Source organism: Helianthus annuus, chromosome 6 (assembly GCF_002127325.2).
Source record: "Helianthus annuus cultivar XRQ/B chromosome 6, HanXRQr2.0-SUNRISE, whole genome shotgun sequence".
NCBI classification, from domain to species: domain Eukaryota; kingdom Viridiplantae; phylum Streptophyta; class Magnoliopsida; order Asterales; family Asteraceae; genus Helianthus; species Helianthus annuus.
The window spans coordinates 108,993,788-109,016,695 of NC_035438.2; the positions used below are offsets into that span (position 1 = coordinate 108,993,788).

Here is a 22,908-nt window from a genome sequence, read left to right on the forward strand (position 1 = left end):
TTCGTATTGTCGTAAGTGTATCCGTTTTAACGTTAAAAAGTTGTATGTTTGTAACACCCTAACACGCTTTAACTGAAAAGACGCAGTGGAATTACGTACCATAAAATTTCTTTCATTAAAAACGTTTTATCCTACTTGAAACTTCAATATAAAATAACCTTTTTACAATATACGCATCCTTCATACTCATTTACAAAATGAATGTCTAACTTATGTCTATCATTTTATATACTCCAGGATCCCCGTACAATCTATCTTGTAACTTGGACCTTGATCGCTACACCTCATGATGATAATTTGTCATTCGTACAACCTGCACCCACCACATACATTCACAGCATTAGTATACATCATATACAAACAAGATTCTTAATCATGTAGTCTCGCTACGTTCTATCCACATATACTTTTCGTCCCGTTTTCTTTCTAGATCTAGTCATTCCAACCGGGCGTCTAATCCTTGACGAACTTCAATATAGTACCTGCACTATGTTTCATTCTCGAGGCACACTGTTAATAACGCCAATACTTAAATGTATTGAAACTACGCATACATTACATACATGACTGTGTACATACATTCCTACCCACATACATGCCTACATACATACATAACTACATACAAACATACCTTCCCGCATACATACGTGCATACATAACTACATACAAACATAAATACATGCATACTTAACTACATACAAACATACCTTTTCACATACATACATACATACATACATACACACATACATACATACATTCATACATACATAACTACATACAAACATACATTCATAAACGGATCATAACTACACATGTGCATACCTTCGCTCACACGTACATGTACTTACATAATTACATAAATACATAAATACATTCATACATACATACTACCTCATATTCATGATTACTTATTAGCTTAAGCGTGTTGGGAAGAAGTTAAATCTATACATACTGACCCACATACTTAATTCGTTTCCCGCACACACGCTTACCCTTTCCATTCTTACTCACGCTTCCTAAACGCTTTTTAGGTGACTTTCGGGTACATTTCGGATCTTAAAGATGAGTTCCATACTTAACCGTAGCTTATCGTGTGACACTTGTGTCACTTCAACCATCAAACAAACGCCAAACCAATGAAATATTGTATTTCATACTTTGGACATATATAAATATGTGTATCGTTTGCACATATCAACTCTTGTTCGATTTCAAGCTCTAAATCGCTTTCTGGAGAATTATACGCAAACTGGTGCATAAAACGTACTCAGTTTAATGCGACAAATACTCCAAAACATCAACATATACTCAACATAACTTAAATAACCCTTACATAACTTAGAAATAAGTTTTGAAGGCTTTGGTATGGCAAAAACAAGTTAATTCGCTTACAGGGACTAAACTTGAGAAACTGCGAAAGTATGCCAATTTGAACTGTAACAAACATTCCGGAACATGTCCATAAGTTAAACATACCATAAATATCCTTTACATAGCTTAGAAATAGGCTTTGAGGGGTTTGGTATGCTAAAACAGACATTTGGATCATTCAGGGGCTAAAAGTGTCAAAAAGTGCACAAGTTTGCACTTTTGCGCATAACTTACGTTCTGAATACATCCAGACATCCAAAAATTTATGTAAGCATCCTTATATTATGCCTTAGTGTATGGCATGAGAAAAATCCATTCGTCGCGCAATTTGGATCGTCTTTCGCGCTTATGCGCATTCCGTCGTAATTAACCGAACATCGCGACCGTACGGCCAAACGAACCGACATCCGGGATATTTTTGAGCACATTTTAAGTTCCCTATACTTTAACATCATTTTAGAGCTTTGAAATGGGGTTAACGGGGCTTAAACGTGTCAAAAATGCATCAAATACCAAGTTTTGGAGCTGCAGGGACCAAAACTGTAAATCTGCCAAACTAAAGGCTTACGGACCGTAAGCAAAACCCGTACGGTCCGTAAGGAGTCCCCAGTACAGCAGATTCATTGAATCCACTTGCAGTTGGCCTTTCGTTCGTTCAAGGGGCAATGCCCTTTCACCCAATCAAGAGCCAAGGGCCATTTTCAGTAACCACAACATTTTGACAAGTGGACGCTTAGGATCGTGGCACGAAAATCAAGAAACGATCCTAACGGCTTTGCCTTTCCAATAAATACCCCCCCCCATTTTGCTAAAAACTCACACAATCTGATCTAAAGGCTCTAAGTTGGAACCATTGTTTCATACTTGAGCCATTTTGATCTAGATTAGCATTCGGGGACCCTCCGTAAGTATTCTTTCGTTCTTTTATTCGCTTTTCGAGTCCGAAAGTCAACGTTTTGTTGACTTTCTGCATTGACCAGCCTATGGTCAACACGAAGTTCATTAGAACTTCATAACGTGAGCGTGATCACGATGGTTATAGTCCGTAGTGATTATACCTACTGATTACCACGTTATCTAGGCTCAGTGACGAGTCGTAGTTTCGGCCAAAATGTGCATTCTTGCATATTTTGTAACCAAATTACTCGTGAGCATCAAAGCCGTTTGTTTTGATGCCAAACCTGTTTTCTAATCTTAGTTAAGCATGTTCTAACATGCTTAGCTCGTCACTTTTAGTTTAGTGCTTATATAGGGTCGTAAGGTAAGCGATCTAAACCATCGCTTATACTTTCGAACCCGACCCATTTGGTCGATCATTAGGATCTGACCAAACACATTAGGTGACCATAGCTATAACCTTCCGAGGTTATACCTTGTGGTCACGATGTTAGGCGTTCCAGACGCGTTCTACGCGAACGACGCGTAAGGTAGCATAAGCTACCTAAACGGGTCGTGATGGGTCGCAAGCACTTAGGTTAGGTTTCATTTTAATATGTAGGCTTTGTTAAACCATATTACACGAGTCTCCATACTCGTTTGGTTTACGAACCCGCATACTATCCGATCCTTCCGATTTGGTCCGGTATATTAACATAGCTACCTATTAGGTGCCGTTTGATATCCCGTGATCTTTAACATTATCTGGTTATTATACAAGAACTTCGAAGCAATCTCAGGTGAGTACATTGAACCCCTCTTTTACTGTTTTCCAAACTGTTTTGGGGTGAAACACATGTGCCTATCTGTTACTTTCATGCTTTCCATGTTTTCACATCATATGCCTGCTATGTTGTTAGTACATTATAGTACACGATTTCATTACATTTCATGCTATGTATGCCCATTGTGTGCGTACTTAGTACATTGATTTACATAACATTTCTGTTGCATATGTTTACTCAGCATATGGACACATTGATTTACATGAACATTTCTGCTTCGTATGTTTACTTAGCATACTTAGTACAATTGTTTACATCACATGCCTTCATTTTGTTATGACATTTGGTTTGTTTAACATGGGACAATACATTCATTAACATTAGCTACGCCGTTCGTTAGTAGGTAGTGGTACCATAGGAATTGACAACTCCCGTTCTTGAAGTCCTGGGTTTGATAGGATTGTAAGGAATGACCGAATTCGATATACATAACTTAGATAAACCTTTAATTTGTTTAAGGGTTTATCGCCACAGTCTCAAGGCTTGGATGTATGCATATTTCACAATACAGCATAAATGTTAATATCAATAGAGCATGCATTTTTCCACAGAACATAACGTTGATTTAAACCACGTTTTACTTCAACGACTTGTTTTGTGCATTTTACATATGGTTTAAGTTGATACATTTCGCTTACCGTACATGATACATTTTGGGATACACATTACATGATTTTCAATGAACAATAAACACGTTAACATTGACATACACATTTGGTGGTTTACATTGAACATAGACATTTCGACATGGTTTACACAATAACACTTGACATTTGGTTTATACATGAACAATCTACATGGTGGTTGGTTTGGGTAAATGGTTGGTGTAACGTGGCGTATGTAATATGATACAAACATGGTGGATACGCCGCTGGTACTTCCTATATATAAATGCTTGTATAGTATTACATATCGTAGCGTTATCCAAGTCATTTCAGTTTAGATACATTACATTTTACACAAATAACATATTCTTCACAAGACATTGTTTTACAAACGAATTATCTTATACAAACTCATTTTACTTGGTTATTCATTTAACCATACAGTGTTCTCTTATTTATACATATCATCTGATCATATCGTTTTTCAAATGATTTACAAGACAAAGCAAATTACAAGGTTCATGACTAAACATTTTCTCAAACATAAGTCATGAATTCCGTTTTCACAAAACCAATGTATCTCACAGGCATTTTTATGCTGACGTACCTATTTTCACATGTGTTTTCAGGAGATGATGCATAGGACTTATCAAGATATACATAGGCGGACCTGTGCCTTAGTGACTTAAAACGAGACAAGAACTAGTTAATTTATGATATGTACTATTTTGTTCTTGTTTGAACAATGTAAACTTTCATGTTTGATCAATAAAACGGAACTTCAATTGCCATGGATTTGAAACAATCGATTATGTTACAACACTCCTCGACGTTTCCGCCACGTTTTGTATGTTCTACGTGGTCGGGGTGTGACAGAAAAGTTGGTATCAGAGCCAATGGTTATAGGGAATTAGGTTATTAGTAATGCTTTGACCTAGTCTATAACCTTCCTAGGGCCCTAACGCGAGTTTACTTGCGTTTAGTCATAAAACAATACCGTCACCTATCCTTAGGCGACGACCACAACAAGAACATAAATTTCAAAACTGCTTTGAAAACTAATCATCTGTTGTAGGATGATTGATTACTAGGTTTTGAACCCTCTGTTATAAGGTTTTGAACCCCTTTGAATTTTCAAAACTCTCGTCAAAGTTTTGGGTCCTAAATAGTGTGAACACGTGCGGACTGGAAGAGTGAATGCCTGCACCCTGGGTTTTCTGTCTAAGGTTAGAGTGTTCGTACAAATCCACATAATCGGACCAGTCACTCTTACCTGGGAACTCTTGGGGTGAGTGTCCACTTATAGGCGAGCATGTCTTCGCGATACACTATGAGGATCTATTTGCTTTGATTCAGCCTTGGTGTTGTTTGTTTGATTCATGATTCAAACAAATGACCATCAACCGTGATTACGGTCGGTGATTGTAACATCCTATTCTTACCCAATGACCATTTCATTTGCTTTCTTTCTTGTTTCTCTTTTAGAATGCCTCCTCGACGCGAAAACCAGATAGCAACTGCCGAGCTGGCAGAAATTATTGCGCAGCAGATGGCTGCCCAATTCCCAAATCTCTTCGCTCAATGGAACCAAGCCAACAACAACAACAATGGTACATGCAATTTCAAGAACTTTAACTCGGCTAAACCACTCAAGTTTAGTGGTTCTGAGGGAGCAACTGGGCTTCTTCAAAGGTTCGAGAGTATCGAGAATACTTTTCGCCACGTGCAGTGTCCGGATAATCGCAAGGTCGAGTTTTCTTCGAGTGTGTTTCAGAAGAGGGCTCTTACATGGTGGAACGGGGTAATGAGAGACCGTGGTGCAGATGTTGCTCTAGCACAAACATGGGCTGAACTGAGAGCTCTTATGATGAGGGAGTTTTGTCCTCGTCATGAACAACGAGCGTTGGAGAAGGAGTTTGATGATTTGAAACAAGATAGTGGCGAACACAGGGCATATACTGATAGGTTTGAGGAGTTGAGTCTACTTTGCCCGACTATGGTTGCCCCACTCGACAAGGCTATCGAAAGGTACATCGACGGCCTGCCTGACTCGGTACAAGACATTGTCACTGGTAGCAACCCTACCACACTCCGTCAGGCCATTGAGCTATCTGCAACCTTGACTGAATCGCAGATCAGAAAGCATAAACTTTTTCGAAAGGGTGACAAGAAGCCAATCGAGGAATCAAAGACCATGGATGAACAGACTGGATCCCCTGAGAAGTCTAAGAAGCGTAAGGCTTAGCAGAATTGTGCGATTGCTGCTCAACCCAACCAAAACACCCGCAACCAACCAACTCAACCTCCTGCAAAGAAACCTTATGCCGGTACTGCACCGATATGCGACAAATGTAATGCACACCACTTAGCTCACCTACAGTGTCGTTTATGTGCATCATGTGGGCGACTCGGTCACCTGGCAAATGCTTGTCGATTTACCCCAAACCAAGGTGGTCCAAACCAACCTCAAGTAAATCCTGGGCTCAAGCTCGTCTTCCATTAGGTCCTTGCTTCAACTGTAACAAAATGGGCCATTTCCGGAGAAATTGCCCAAAGATTGCTAATGCGAACCCAGCGCAAGGATAAGCATCGGACCAACTAGAAGACAATGTTGTTTAGAGATAATCAAGCCTTATGTATTATTTTCTTTTGTAGTCAAGGCCCATGAAACAGTTATTGTTGTTTATAAATAAATCGTTTAATTTTACATTGCAATGTACAAATGCGATGTCATGTATAAACAACGTATCCTCTACAATACCGACAATCAAGGAACCGTATTCCTTGAAGAACAGACTACCCCGTAATTTCTTCCATTTTATTATCTCTTGTGTTTTCCACGAATACCCAAAGTACCACTATAAATTCTTAATAGGGTACCTAAGGGTATTTCCGCATATTCAAAAATTATTGTACCTTAATTCGAAAATTGCGTTTTCTTGAAAACGAAATCGAATTTATAGGAGATCTTTCTATCTTCATAGTTAGATTCTTGCTAATGTTTAAAGTACCGAATGAAATCCATGAAATGGATTCCTAATGTGCTTTAAATGCATGTACGTAATCAACAAAACAAATTAACAAATTTGAGATCTAGATAAACAATTTTGTGGTTATGTGACTATGTGTTTATACATCTTGTCTTTCCATATATGCATTTTGTGTTTCTGTATACTCTGGATATTCGCTATCCAAATCCTCATAGAATCTTTCATACCTTCATATGAGGGATTCGTAGTAGGATTTCCAAAAAAGGAACTATCTTAAATCCTTAATGGACTTCTACGTTGTAGTTATGTCCCTTGGATTATAAAGTACTATTCCAAAGTTTAAGGACAATATGTGTTGATATAGTTGAAGAGATTGGTTCGACAATCTAGTTAAAGACATCCTACGTCGATGTAGTTAAATATTCCCCGTGGGTAGTTTAGTTAAATATTCCCCGTGGGTAGTTTAGTTAAATATTCCCCGTGGGTAGTTTAGTTAAATAGATCATTCATTGATCTAAGTTAAAGAGATTGGTTCGACAATCTAGTTGAATATATCCTGCGTTGATATAGTTAAAAAGGCCCTCGGGTGGTCTAGTTAAAGAGATCCTACGTCGATCTAAGTTAAATAGATTAGCTCGACAATCTAGTTAAAGACGTCCTACGTTGATGTAGTTAAATATTTCTCTTGGGTAGTTTAGCTGAAGAGATTATTCGTTTGATTTTTTTCCCATACGCATTATGAAATGAACTGTGCGGACTGTGCAAGGAAGTACGTAATTATGGAGGCCTACATAATTATGGAATTCAGTGCACAGAAGCCACAGGAAGTTATGTCATGTGTTAAGGCCTACAGTGACAAGAGTAATGATACGGGAGAAGTCTTGGATTTTGAAACATGTCATTTATCCTTACACTCCCCAATTCTGATTTCAAGCACACAAAAGTTTCCTATGATAACTCTTCACGAGAAACATTCTCCTACCCGTAGTTCGAAACTCCATGTTTTGTTACTACAAGGACTTCACTTTGTGGGTTGAAATTTTCGCTATGGGTCCTAACATGGCCCAGAGTTTTACCTAAGGGTTCAATGGATTTGTCGGAAAGCGAAACCGTCACGGCTGTCTTCACAAGTTTCCTCTAAAACTAAATTTCGGGACGAAATTTCCTAAAGTAGGGGAGACTGTGACACCTGTGTCACTTCAACCATCAAACAAACGCCAAACCAATGAAATATTGTATTTCATACTTTGGACATATATAAATATGTGTATCGTTTGCACATATCAACTCTTGTTCGATTTCAAGCTCTAAATCGCTTTCTGGAGAATTATACGCAAACTGGTGCATAAAACGTACTCAGTTTAATGCGACAAATACTCCGGAACATCAACATATACTCAACATAACTTAAATAACCCTTACATAACTTAGAAATAAGTTTTGAAGGCTTTGGTATGGCAAAAACAAGTTAATTCGCTTACAGGGACTAAACTTGAGAAACTGCGAAAGTATGCCAATTTGAACTGTAACAAACATTCCGGAACATGTCCATAAGTTAAACATACCATAAATATCCTTTACATAGCTTAGAAATAGGCTTTGAGGGGTTTGGTATGCTAAAACAAACTTTTGGATCATTCAGGGGCTAAAAGTGTCAAAAAGTGCACAAGTTTGCACTTTTGCGCATAACTTACGTTCTGAATACATCCGGACATCCAAAAATTTATGTAAGCATCCTTATATTATGCCTTAGTGTATGGCATGAGAAAAATCCATTCGTCGCGCAATTTGGATCGTCTTTCGCGCTTATGCGCATTTCGTCGTAATTAACCGAACATCGCGACCGTACGGCCAAACGAACCGACATCCGGGATATTTTTGAGCACATTTTAAGTTCCCTATACTTTAACATCATTTTAGAGCTTTGAAATGGGGTTAACGGGGCTTAAACGTGTCAAAAATGCATCAAATACCAAGTTTTGGAGCTGCAGGGACCAAAACTGTAAATCTGCCAAACTAAAGGCTTACGGACCGTAAGCCAAAACCCATACGGTCCGTAATGAGTCCCCAGTACAGCAGATTCATTGAATCCACTTGCAGTTGGCCTTTCGTTCGTTCAAGGGGCAATGCCCTTTCACCCAATCAAGAGCCAAGGGCCATTTTCAGTAACAACAACATTTTGACAAGTGGACGCTTAGGATCGTGGCACGAAAATCAAGAAACGATCCTAACGGCTTTGCCTTTACTATAAATACCCCCGCCCATTTTGCTAAAAACTCACACAATCTGATCTAAAGGCTCTAAGTTGGAACCATTGTTTCATACCTGAGCCATTTTGATCTAGATTAGCATTCGGGGACCCTCCGTAAGTATTCTTTCGTTCTTTTATTCGCTTTTTGAGTCCGAAAGTCAACGTTTTGTTGACTTTCTGCATTGACCAGCCTATGGTCAACACGAAGTTCATTAGAACTTCATAACGTGAGCGTGATCACGATGGTTATAGTCCGTAGTGACTATACCTACTGATTACCACGTTATCTAGGCTCAGTGACGAGTCGTAGTTTCGGCCAAAATGTGCATTCTTGCATATTTTGTAACCAAACTACTCGTGAGCATCAAAGCCGTTTGTTTTGATGCCAAACCTGTTTTCTAATCTTAGTTAAGCATGTTCTAACATGCTTAGCTCGTCACTTTTAGTTTAGTGCTTATATAGGGTCGTAAGGTAAGCGATCTAAACCATCGCTTATACTTTCGAACCCGACCCATTTGGTCAATCATTAGGATCCGACCAAACACATTAGGTGACCATAGCTATAACCTTCCGAGGTTATACCTTGTGGTCACGATGTGAGGCGTTCCAGACGCGTTCTACGCGAACGACGCGTAAGGTAGCATAAGCTACCTAAACGGGTCGTGATGGGTCGCAAGCACTTAGGTTAGGTTTCATTTTAGTATGTAGGCTTTGTTAAACCATATTACACGAGTCTCCATACTCGTTTGGTTTACGAACCCGCATACTATCCGATCCTTCTGATTTGGTCCGGTATATTAACATAGCTACCTATTAGGTGCCGTTTGATATCCCGTGATCTTTAGCATTATCTGGTTATTATACAAGAACTTCAAAGCAATCTCAGGTGAGTACATTGAACCCCTCTTTTACTGTTTTCCAAACTGTTTTGGGGTGAAACACATGTGCCTATCTGTTACTTTCATGCTTTCCATGTTTTCACATCATATGCCTGCTATGTTGTTAGTACATTATAGTACACGATTTCATTACATTTCATGCTATGTATGCCCATTGTGTGCGTACTTAGTACATTGATTTACATAACATTTCTGTTGCATATGTTTACTCAGCATATGGACACAATGATTTACATGAACATTTCTGCTTCGTATGTTTACTTAGCATACTTAGTACAATTGTTTACATCACATGCCTTCATTTTGTCATGACATTTGGTTTGTTTAACATGGGACAATACATACATTAACATTAGCTACGCCGTTCGTTAGTAGCTAGTGGTACCATAGGAATTGACAACTCCCGTTCCTGAAGTCCTGGGTTTGATAGGATTGTAAGGAATGACCGAATTCGATATACATAACTTAGATAAACCTTTAATTTGTTTAAGGGTTTATCACCATAGTCTCAAGGCTTGGATGTATGCATATTTCACAATACCGCATAAATGTTAATATCAATAGAGCATGCATTTTTCCACAGAACATAACGTTGATTTAAACCACGTTTTACTTCAACGACTTGTTTTGTGCATTTTACATATGGTTTAAGTTGATACATTTCGCTTACCGTACATGATACATTTTGGGATACACATTACATGATTTTCAATGAACAATAAACACGTTAACATTGACATACACATTTGGTGGTTTACATTGAACATAGACATTTCGACATGGTTTACACAATAACACTTGACATTTGGTTTATACATGAACAATCTACATGGTGGTTGGTTTGGGTAAATGGTTGGTGTAACGTGGCGTATGTAATATGATACAAACATGGTGGATACGCCGCTGGTACTTCCTATATATAAATGCTTGTATAGTATTACATATCGTAGCGTTATCCAAGTCATTTCAGTTTAGATACATTACATTTTACACAAATAACATATTCTTCACAAGACATTGTTTTACAAACGAATTATCTTATACAAACTCATTTTACTTGGTTATTCATTTAACCATACAGTGTTCTCTTATTTATACATATCATCTGATCATATCGTTTTTCAAATGATTTACAAGACAAAGCAAATTACAAGGTTCATGACTAAACATTTTCTCAAACATAAGTCATGAATTCCGTTTTCACAAAACCAATGTATCTCACAGGCATTTTTATGCTGACGTACCTATTTTCACATGTGTTTTCAGGAGATGATGCATAGGACTTATCAAGATATACATAGGCGGACATGTGCCTTAGTGACTTAAAACGAGACAAGAACTAGTTAATTTATGATATGTACTATTTTGTTCTTGTTTGAACAATGTAAACTTTCATGTTTGATCAATAAAACGGAACTTCAATTGCCATGGATTTGAAACAATCGATTCTGTTACAACACTCCTCGACGTTTCCGCCACGTTTTGTATGTTCTACGTGGTCGGGGTGTGACATATCGAGCCATTTGGTAGGGTTGAGGTGCATTATAGAAGCTTATCGGGGCTTAGGATGAATTCACGAGGCCCGAAATTAAAGGAAAACAAAGAAATGCATAACTTACATTTTGCACCTGACCTCCACCGTAAGCTACGGTGGCTACCATAGCTTACGGTGGCCCCAAAACCCTTACGGTGGCATTTAACTATCTTACGGCAGAAGGAAGGGCCCAGCACCCACCGTAGCTTACGGTAGGCACCGTAAGCTACGACGATGCCCAGATCAGCCCCCTATTTTAATACTAAAATTCGCATAACTTGATCGTTTTGCATCCGTTTCACTTGAAACTTGTTTCAAATTGTTCATAAAACATTTCCCTACCTAATTAACTAAAAATTCATACCTTGGGGTCCTTAAACTTTATAAATCACATTATCGTTACACGATTCATGCATATATGTTCGACCCGCTTGATTTATATCATGCACTTCCCAACTTACCTAACCACATTCGGCTACTTTCCATTAGACTTACCCTATCACTACCTTTACTTCATACTTTCTTACATAACTCTAGATAATTTACCAAGTAACAAAACATATTAAGTCAAAAGGGTAAGTTTGGGATTCACTTACCTTGAGCGTCCGTTTTCGCATCCGCTTCCTTGTCTCCTCTTGACCCGTTTGTCTTTCTTGCTTGAGTCCATTTCCACATGATCCCTAATGCTTTCGTGTCACCGCAATCACATCCTTGTTAGTATACATGATTTTACATATAAATGATCATGTCGAATGCATAACTCGCAATTAGCTTTCATAGTCAAGTCTAACAAACATAAGGCATACGCCCAAATCATATCTTTTCAAACTCATACAATCCATCATGTTAACGCATAAAACGCATATTAATTTAACACATACCATATGACGTTCCAAGATCTTATAATTGTGTCAAAAATCTAGCTATGTCCCTTATGTGCAGTTGACTTCCAAAAGTCAACGGTTGAATGTATAAACTTCCGACTTAACTTCATATATTCGCTACATCATATTAGGCTATACATATGACACTATATACATTTCCTACTTATGATGCAAATGTACTTCCACATAATCACATAATCATACACGCATACATATTTACTCACACATACATTCGTTTCATTACACACACGTTCTTGTTAGCATATGAAATTATACAAGAGAACAACCATATTAATTCACAATTCACATTCGAATCCCATTAATCATATCAATAACATGTGGTACACTCATGGTGAGATACTCATTTAATCGCATGATCACTTGTTTACATGTACACACCATACTAGAAACCTCATTAATTCTACATTTGCACCATAATCCATACTTAGCAATGAACTATATCTAAACTCAATTCTCATGATAATTTACTATCAAACACCCCTTTATCACATTCCATAACTAATTACCACTTTCTTGCATACTATTTCACCTTCTAAATTCACCTAGTCATTTCATCGAACACTTAGCATGCGTACAAGTTTCTAAACATAATGTACAAGTAACCTTCATTCTTTTCTTCCTAGTTCTTGTTTTCAATCATCCAAACTACCAATAACAATTCAATTTCATACCATGTTCAATATAACTAACAATTTGGTCACATGCAACATATCATATCAAGAATCAAACAAAGGTTGGACATGGGTGACATACCCATGTCGCCATCTTTACTAACCCAAGTGGGTTTCATCTCCAAATCTCAATTAACATCAAATCTTGTATAATTCACATTCCAAATGATAATTCTAACATATATCCATGCTTAATTTCAGTAAATTTTGTGGATTGATCCTAAGCCACTTCATACAAAAATCATCAAACTCAAAATTACAACTTACCATATGTTTGTTAGGGTTAGATTATGAGAAATCTTTATCCATGCAAGGCTTTCCATTCGATTTTGGCTTTGATTGGGCTGAATTTGTGTTGTTGTTCTTGAGAGCTAGGGTTCACACCCCTCTGCTCTTTCTCCTGGACGATCCCACCACACACACACACACCTTGTGTGTGTGTGATATTTGGTTTTAATAACTTGAGTTTCCATCTTGGCACCCTTAGTCCCTCAAGTTTAACATATCATCTTAATTGCCATAAACCTCATTCTTTTATTTATTTATTAGACACTTAACTAGGCCTAATAACTTAGTTATTGTACTTCATCTAATTACACAAGGTAACCTACTAACGAATTTAATAATTCGAGTTTTGGGGTGTTACAAATCTGCCCCCTTTAAAGAAGGTTTCGTCCCCGAAACCTTTTTCACATCTTCTTTAACCCGTCTAGTTTTTATTCTTCGTTCATTCATTCATTCATTCAAGTTACATGGGACAACTTACATAACATGCGAGAAATTGATGTTTGTCGCACATCCCATAATCTATAATTTGAAACTAGCATTCTTTCTAGGTTCTCTCGCTATCAAATAATAATTTGGGTCATTTACATACTAAATTTTCACTAACATTCATTTTATATCACCTTATCCGTACTTGCCATGAGGACTATATATTACTTGCCATGAGGACTACATATTAATCTACCCTTCTATTGCCACTTGTACTACTTACAATTCTATGTCTAACCCTATTTTTTTTTTACTCTTTCACAATAATTTCATTCATACGTACAATCGATTTACAGATTATTATCTTTCAATCCAAAATTAAACTCTTTACTAACCTTGTCTCCATTGCGTAATTCAATGATCCGTAAGCCGGGTCAACTCGCTTCTTCATAGTACCTTCCGTACCAGGATTTATTTCATTCATTCATGTATTAAGTTCCTGTCCTTGAGCATCCTTTTGTCAGCTCTACTACTTTTATCACGCCAAGAATTTCACCATTCTCATCTGTAACATTAACGGTTAGCACATATCATTCAAATTTTCTTTGAGTATGGCGTTCATCAATTAACTTGTTCATATGCTACCCCTTTCCAAACCATTTTTAAACATTAGTTCGCTTGACCCAATCGCAACGGGTCCACATATGACCATTTCTTATCATATCATTTTCATTCAGTTATTCAATTCATTCAGTATTAATTCACCCATATTCTTTCATATCCTTAACTTACTAGGCATACTACATTATACATTTCATTGCTTACGTAGTACTCTCTTATGAGTGAAAGTTCAATATGCCTATCGCATAACCTTATTCAATATTCCTCTCATCTAATGCTTTCTTTGCTACTACATCTCTCGTCGGTTTTTGCTTGTTTAATAAACCGAACCCTTCATATTATCTTACTATCATTTGTTTTCTAGTTAATAATCTCAACTCTGTTTGGACTTATAGAAGTCAAACTATTAATGTGCTCTTATTCACGTTTTATTAACCAACTATGACTTACCCTTTTTGTGTTCATTCATACACTTACACATACTTATGCATTTCATTAATCAAGCGACATGGTTATCCCGACAATGCTATTTTCATCGCCTACCCGCCAAGTTATACTTACTTAAGGATTTCAATCTTTTCATTCTTACATGTTACTCTCTTGTATTAGGTCTGTATTTGTCTACAAATATTACCTTCCTCTCATTCTTTGTATTCTTTTATGTTTTGAATCCTTCTCTATTCGAGCCATAAGCTATTATCGAGAGCAAAATCTTTCATACATACCTGGCGAAGATCAAATTCACTGACTCATTATCCATACCTTGTGTTGGTTATATCTTTCTAATTTGGGGCAAAACATGCCCATTCATTACGCTTACCTATAAGCATAAAACTTGTCAAAACAAAACTTTAAGTACAAGGTTTAAATGGTGGTTACCATTTGACTTCCATGACTCATTCGTCCCTTTTAACCGTTCTTACACACAAACATATTTGTGTATATAAATATACATAAGTATAAGACATAACTTAGATAATATTAGCTTTTTAAGGAATGTTTAATTGCTTAATCTGTAATTATCTATACATTCGACTCTTTTCGTTCTTATCATTCATTATGTTTCGAATCCGCCATGCGGTTCCTAACCTATAATTTCATACCTTCCTTCCTTTCATGTTTCGAATCCATCTCGTGGATTCTAACATATCATTCATGCTTTCAATTCTTTCATGTTTCGAATCCGTCTCGCGGATTCTAACATATCATTCATGCTTTCAATTCTTTCATGTTTCGAATCCGTCTTGCGGATTCTAACATATCATTCATGCTTTCAATTCTTTCATGTTTCGAATCCGTCACGCGGATTCTAACATATCATTCATGCCTTCATTCCTGAAAGTTTTACATTCCTTTTTATCCTCACATCCACCTACTACCTAATTCTAACGGACACACCTGTAACAATCAAGACAGTTTCACGAACGTCATATGTTTCTCGTGTACTGGCCAGGTACACATTCCACATACTAGTTTCGTGTCTTTGTGTAATTGTCACCTTATGTCCGAAGAATTTAGGTTTTGGCACATGTATCATTTTCATAATTTCGTTTCCATTCTGTTATTACGTTTCATTAAAATTTTCCTTCGCTCAATAAATTTTAGCATTACATGTACCTGTATGCTAAATTTACGTACCTGGGTCATTATGTCTTATTACATGCCTTGGTGCTGGTCCTAGACCACATCCACGGATCATCCTTTCCAAGTAATTATGCTTACCCTTCACATAACATACTATTAGTTTCCTTTAAATACATAAATTAACACATACTTACATTCGCTTTCAATTTTAGGCCTTGATCGAGTCTTAGATTGTACGGGTTCCTTGTCACAAGAGCACACAGGTTTGAGTTCAAGTATATACCTCCTTCTACTTGATTTCTCTCAAACCATGGCTCTGAGACCAACTTGTAACACCCTAACACGCTTTAACTGAAAAGACGCAGCGGAATTATGTACCATAAAATTTCTTTCATTAAAAACGTTTTATCCTACTTGAAACTTCAATATAAAATAACCTTTTTACAATATACGCATCCTTCATACTCATTTACAAAATGAATGTCTAACTTATGTCTATCATTTTATATACTCCAGGATCCCCATACAATCTATCTTGTAACTTGGACCTTGATCGCTACACCTCATGATGATAATTTGTCATTCGTACAACCTGCACCCACCACATACATTCACAGCATTAGTATACATCATATACAAACAAGATTCTTAATCATGTAGTCTCGCTACGTTCTATCCACATATACTTTTCGTCTCGTTTTCTTTCTAGATCTAGTCATTCCAACCGGGCGTCTAATCCTTGACGAACTTCAATATAGTACCTGCACTATGTTTCATTCTCGAGGCACACTGTTAATAACGCCAATACTTAAATGTATTGAAACTACGCATACATTACATACATGACTGTGTACATACATTCCTACCCACATACATGCCTACATACATACATAACTACATACAAACATACCTTCCCGCATACATACGTGCATACATAACTACATACAACCATAAATACATGCATACTTAACTACATACAAACATACCTTTTCACATACATACATACATACACACATACATACATACATACATACATACATACATTCATACATACATAACTACATACAAACATACATTCATAAAACGGATCATAACTACACATGTGCATACCTTCGCTCACACGTACATGTACTTACATAATTACATAAATACATAAATACATTCATACATACATACTACCTCATATTCATGATTACTTATTAGCTTAAGCGTGTTGGGAAGACGTTAAATCTATACATACTGACCCACATACTTAATTCGTTTCCCGCACACACGCTTACCCTTTCCATTCTTACTCACGCTTCCTAAACGCTTTTTAGGTGACTTTCGGGTACATTTCGGATCTTAAAGATGAGTTCCATATTTAACCGTAGCTTATCGAGCCATTTGGTAGGGTTGAGGTGCATTATAGAAGCTTATCGGGGCTTAGGATGAATTCACGAGGCCCGAAATTAAAGGAAAACAAAGAAATGCATAACTTACATTTTGCACCTGACCTCCACCGTAAGCTACGGTGGCTACCATAGCTTACAGTGGCCCCAAAACCCTTACGGTGGCATTTAACTGTCTTACGGCAGAAGGAAGGGCCCAGCACCCACCGTAGCTTACGGTGGGCACCATAAGCTACGGCGATGCCCAGATCAGCCCCCTATTTTAATACTAAAATTCGCATAACTTGATCGTTTTGCATCCGTTTCACTTGAAACTTGTTTCAAATTGTTCATAAAACATTTCCCTACCTAATTAACTAAAAATTCATACCTTGGGGTCCTTAAACTTTATAAATTACATTATCGTTACACGATTCATGCATATATGTTCGACCCGCTTGATTTATATCATGCACTTCCCAACTTACCTAACCACATTCGGCTACTTTCCATTAGACTTACCCTATCACTACCTTTACTTCATACTTTCTTATATAACTCTAGATAATTTACCAAGTAACAAAACATATTAAGTCAAAAGGGTAAGTTTGGGATTCACTTACCTTGAGCGTCCGTTTTCGCATCCGCTTCCTTGTCTCCTCTTGACCCGTTTGTCTTTCTTGCTTGAGTCCATTTCCACATGATCCCTAATGCTTTCATGTCACCGCAATCACATCCTTGTTAGTATACATGATTTTACATATAAATGATCATGTCGAATGCATAACTCGCAATTAGCTTTCATAGTCAAGTCTAACAAACATAAGGCATACGCCCAAATCATATCTTTTCAAACTCATACAATCCATCATGTTAACACATAAAACGCATATTAATTTAACACATACCATATGACATTCCAAGATCTTATAATTGTGTCAAAAATCTAGCTATGTCCCTTATGTGCAGTTGACTTCCAAAAGTCAACGGTTTAATGTATAAACTTCCGACTTAACTTCATATATTCGCTACATCATATTAGGCTATACATATGACACTATATACATTTCCTACTTATGATGCAAATGTACTTACAACCACATAATCACATAATCATACACGCATACATATTTACTCACACATACATTCGTTTCATTACACACACGTTCTTGTTAGCATATGAAATTATACAAGAGAACAACCATATTAATTCACAATTCACATTCGACTTCCATTAATCATATCAATAACATGTGGTACACTCATGGTGAGATACTCATTTAATCGCATGATCACTTATTTACATGTACACACCATACTAGAAACCTCATTAATTCTACATTTTCACCATAATCCATACTTAGCAATGAACTATATCTAAACTCAATTCTCATGATAATTTACTATCAAACACCCCTTTATCACATTCCATAACTAATTACCACTTTCTTGCATACTATTTCACCTTCTAAATTCACCTTGTCATTTCATCGAACACTTGGCATGCGTACAAGTTTCTAAACATAATGTACAAGTAACCTTCATTCTTTTCTTCCTAGTTCTTGTTTTCAATCATCCAAACTACCAATAACAATTCAATTTCATACCATATTCAATATAACTAACAATTTGGTCACATGCAACATATCATATCAAGAATCAAACAAAGGTTGGACATGGGTGACATACCCATGTCGCCATTTTTACTAACCCAAGTGGGTTTCATCTCCAAATCTCAATTAACATCAAATCTTTTATAATTCACATTCCAAATGATAATTCTAACATATATCCATGCTTAATTTCAGTAAATTTTGTGGATTGATCCTAAGCCACTTTATACAAAAATCATCAAACTCAAAATTACAACTTACCATATGTTTGTTAGGGTTAGATTATGAGAAATCTTTATCCATGCAAGGCTTTCCATTCGATTTTGGCTTTGATTGGGCTGAATTTGTGTTGTTGTTCTTGAGAGCTAGGGTTCACACCCCTCTGCTCTTTCTCCTGGACGATCCCACCACGCACACACACCTTGTGTGTGTGTGATATTTGGTTTTAATAACTTGAGTTTCCATCTTGGCACCCTTAGTCCCTCAAGTTTAACATATCATCTTAATTGCCACAAACCTCATTCTTTTATTTATTTATTAGACACTTAACTAGGCCTAATAACTTAGTTATTGTACTTCATCTAATTACACAAGGTAACCTACTAACGAATTTAATAATTCGAGTTTTGGGGTGTTACAATGTTTGACCTCAAAAGTCAAGGTAACTCATTGACAGTCTCATTGTTGACTTTTTACGCGTGCAGCTTGGTTTTTTGTTGCTGTGTGTTTTCTGGTAGTTCGATTTCCCTCCGTTTATGGCTCTCGTGATAGCTGTCCTCAATGATGGTAAATCGAAGCATTCATTATCAGTTTACGTAGTCAAACAAAATAACAAATGCTGGCTTTTTTTTATCGTTTAGGTACGATCAAGACAATATCGAACGATAGAGTAAAGCCATCTCCGATTCCCGATAGCTGGAAGCTCACGGAAATCTTCGCGACCGGGTGGTTCTCTGTGCTTCTGGCACTAATGACAGTTATTTTCTTCTGGTTGGCATATGAAGCTAACTTTTTCCCGGTATGCAGCCTTTTCAATCTGACTCACTGTTTTCATGACCGGTCTAACCAGTGAACCACCGGTTTGATGACTGGTCTGGTCTTCAAAACATTGCTTTGAGTCAGATTTTTTTAAGCTTTTTAATACATTTTAAGCTTTTTTATATATTATTTTAAAAATACATATTTTAGTGTCCAATTAAAAAAAATGATATTTTGATATATATATATATATATATTAATTTTTATTATATATTGTTAGCTTTTTAAATGACAAAGAAATTTGAGGGACCTTTTTCTTTAAAGGGTAACGAAGTTGATGGTTTGGAAGGGAAGGTAGGTCATTTGGTATTTTATCTATGAATTATGTGACAGTGTGTTGAAGCTTACATGACAACTCTAATAGCTTTTGTAGTTGAGTGGTAGGAAAGATGCTTTAATCTTAGTTGATCTTTTGGTGTTCCTTAAATATCTGTTTTATTGAATAACTAAAAGGGATAATTTAGTTTCTTAGATCATTTTCTGTATTTGCAATGGGTTAACTGTGAAGAAGCTTGACAAGAAATTGGAAATAACTCTCATCCATTCGTATTGCAAGGTATCTCTTCGTTAAAGCTTTTAACCGTTGAAAATGGAAACCGTCACGACTTTTAAATTTAAGTTTTTAATCCCTGACGTTTTGAGCATGTAATAATGAGATACCTAATCAAAATCTCTACAATCAACAGTTTCCCTAATACGAATATACCCTTGACTAAAATACGTACTACCGGTATAGTTACAGATCCCTAACCGAGATCCAACGAGTATCAGAGGGCAAAGGCTACCGTAAGCCCATGAGTGCTTCACGCGCCACCGGTTGAGTGTGTGCCAAGAGGAAATGGATTGGGAGGCCATTGAGAAGCGACTCGGTTGTGCTCAGGTTGATGAACTCATTGAAAAGGCTCTGGATGAACTCACACTGATTGACAAAATGATCGGTTTATATTAGCTTTTTCGGTTTTAAATTTGTGGATTTTAGATGAATAAGTAGAGATTAGGTTATGATTGATTGTTGATGAATTGGAGCTTAGTAGGTCAAAATTTGAACTGATTTTTCAATGGTTTGATATCAGACAAACATGTATACAGATTGTGTTCTGATTGCGATTGATTGGTGATGAATGTTATGGGAATGAAAGGAAGGATTAGGATGTATGTTTGATTATTATAGGTCGGTTATGAACAAATGAAATTTATATATGCAGTATAGATGAAATTAACCATGAACATCAACAATAGACGATTCATTTCATGAAGAATTATGTTTTTAACATCATACATTACATTTGGTCTTTTATAGTTTTTGATCTAAATCGTTTTGGTCATTCATAGTTAACAAAAAAAAAATACATAGTTCGATTGGTAATTACATTGTCTTTTCACAAATGTTACCCAGATTCGAATCTTATATGCCTCATTTTTGGTATTTTTTAAACAATTTATTGGCCTTTTTTCCTTCAGGTTTAGTTCTTTGATCTCAAGTTTGCCATCCAAGAAGTAGCAAAGAAGAATACATCAATACATATAGACAAACAAGGGTGGGCACACATAGCGTGGGTCGAGATCTCCGAACCCCAATGTTTTTTTTTTCTTTTTTTATATAATTTTAGAAGAAACGATACCTTAAAGTTTCCATAGACACCATGAGAATAATAAGATGAAGCCCAAAACATGAAGAGTACGGCTTCACTTAGAACATTCCTAGGATCGCCTTCCGCGACTTCAATGATCACATTATCCACCTGTATGGAGAAAGTATTTGTTACAAAGAAACAAAATATGTGCAGATAAATAAAGTGAAACGTAGGTAATCTTAGAAAACATAAAGTTCAAATGTAATAGTTCCAATGAACTAAGCTAAGATCACTACATAAATTCCAATCGCAAAAGCATATAATATTAATCATTAATCATCAGAAATCAAATGGTAAAGTCCCAACAGGATCATTCATAATTCTAATCATCCAAACATATTATGAATAAGAAAACTAACTTCAGTACTATACAATATATCAGGAGACGACTGATAAACTAACGGTAAACGAGTATCCTATTGTAAATCGCCATTCCGCCGCATCGCGCGGGTAGAGGACTAGTATATATATATATATATATATATATATATATATATATATAGGGTAAGGTTCATGCGAGAACCACCTTATTGCGAGAACCGCGAGAACCAATGTGAACACAACCTAAAATAGCTAAAAAAACCTAAAAAAACCCTAAAAAAACCTAACCCCCACCCCTCAAAAACCTAAACCCCCCACCCCCCCCAAAGCTAAATGCTAAAAACTAAAACCCTCAAAAAACCTAAAAAAAACCTAACCCCCCCACCCCCCACCCCCAAGCTAAAATGCTAAAAACTAAACCCCAAAAAAACCTAAAAAAATAAAAAAAAAATCTAAATTTTTTTTTATTTTTTTACTATTTTTTATGTTCAAATCGCTACTTTTAGTAGCCAAAAAAAAATTTAAAAAAAAAATTTTTTTTTTTGGATACTAAAAGTAGCGATTTTTATATAAACAATAGTAAAAAAATAAAAAAAAAAATTTTGGGTGTTTTTTAGATTTTTTTAGGTATTACTGTTTGTGTTCACACTGGTTCTCGCGGTTCTCGCAATAAAGGGTGGTTCCTAACGGATCTTTGTCCTATATATATATATATATATAGGGTAAGGTTCATGCGAGAACCACCTTATTGCGAGAACCAATGTGAACACAACCTAAAATAGCTAAAAAAACCTAACCCCCACCCCCCACCCCCCAAAAACCTAAACCCCCCCCCCCCCCCCCCCCCAAAAAAAAAAAAAACCTAACCCCCCCCCCCCCCCCCACAAGCTAAATGCTAAAAACTAAAACCCTCAAAAAACCTAAAAAAAACCTAACCCCCCCCACCCCCCCCCCACCCCAAAACCTAAACCCCCTCCCCCCCCCCTCAAGCTAAAATGCTAAAAACTAAACCCCCAAAAAACCTAAAAAATCTAAAAAAATAAAAAAAAAATCTAAAACAAATCTA

General features: G+C 36.6%; 1 long non-coding RNA gene across 1 annotated transcript; it reads right to left on the reverse strand.

Moving 5' to 3' along the window:
• Positions 1-218: 218 nt before the first annotated feature.
• Positions 219-13,347, reverse strand: LOC110874498. The gene is made up of 3 exons (XR_002555999.2): positions 13,215-13,347; positions 11,968-12,057; positions 219-313 (listed from the first exon to the last, which is right to left on the reverse strand). It is a non-coding gene; the product is annotated as an uncharacterized LOC110874498 (long non-coding RNA).
• Between the last annotated feature and the right edge of the window lie 9,561 nt (positions 13,348-22,908).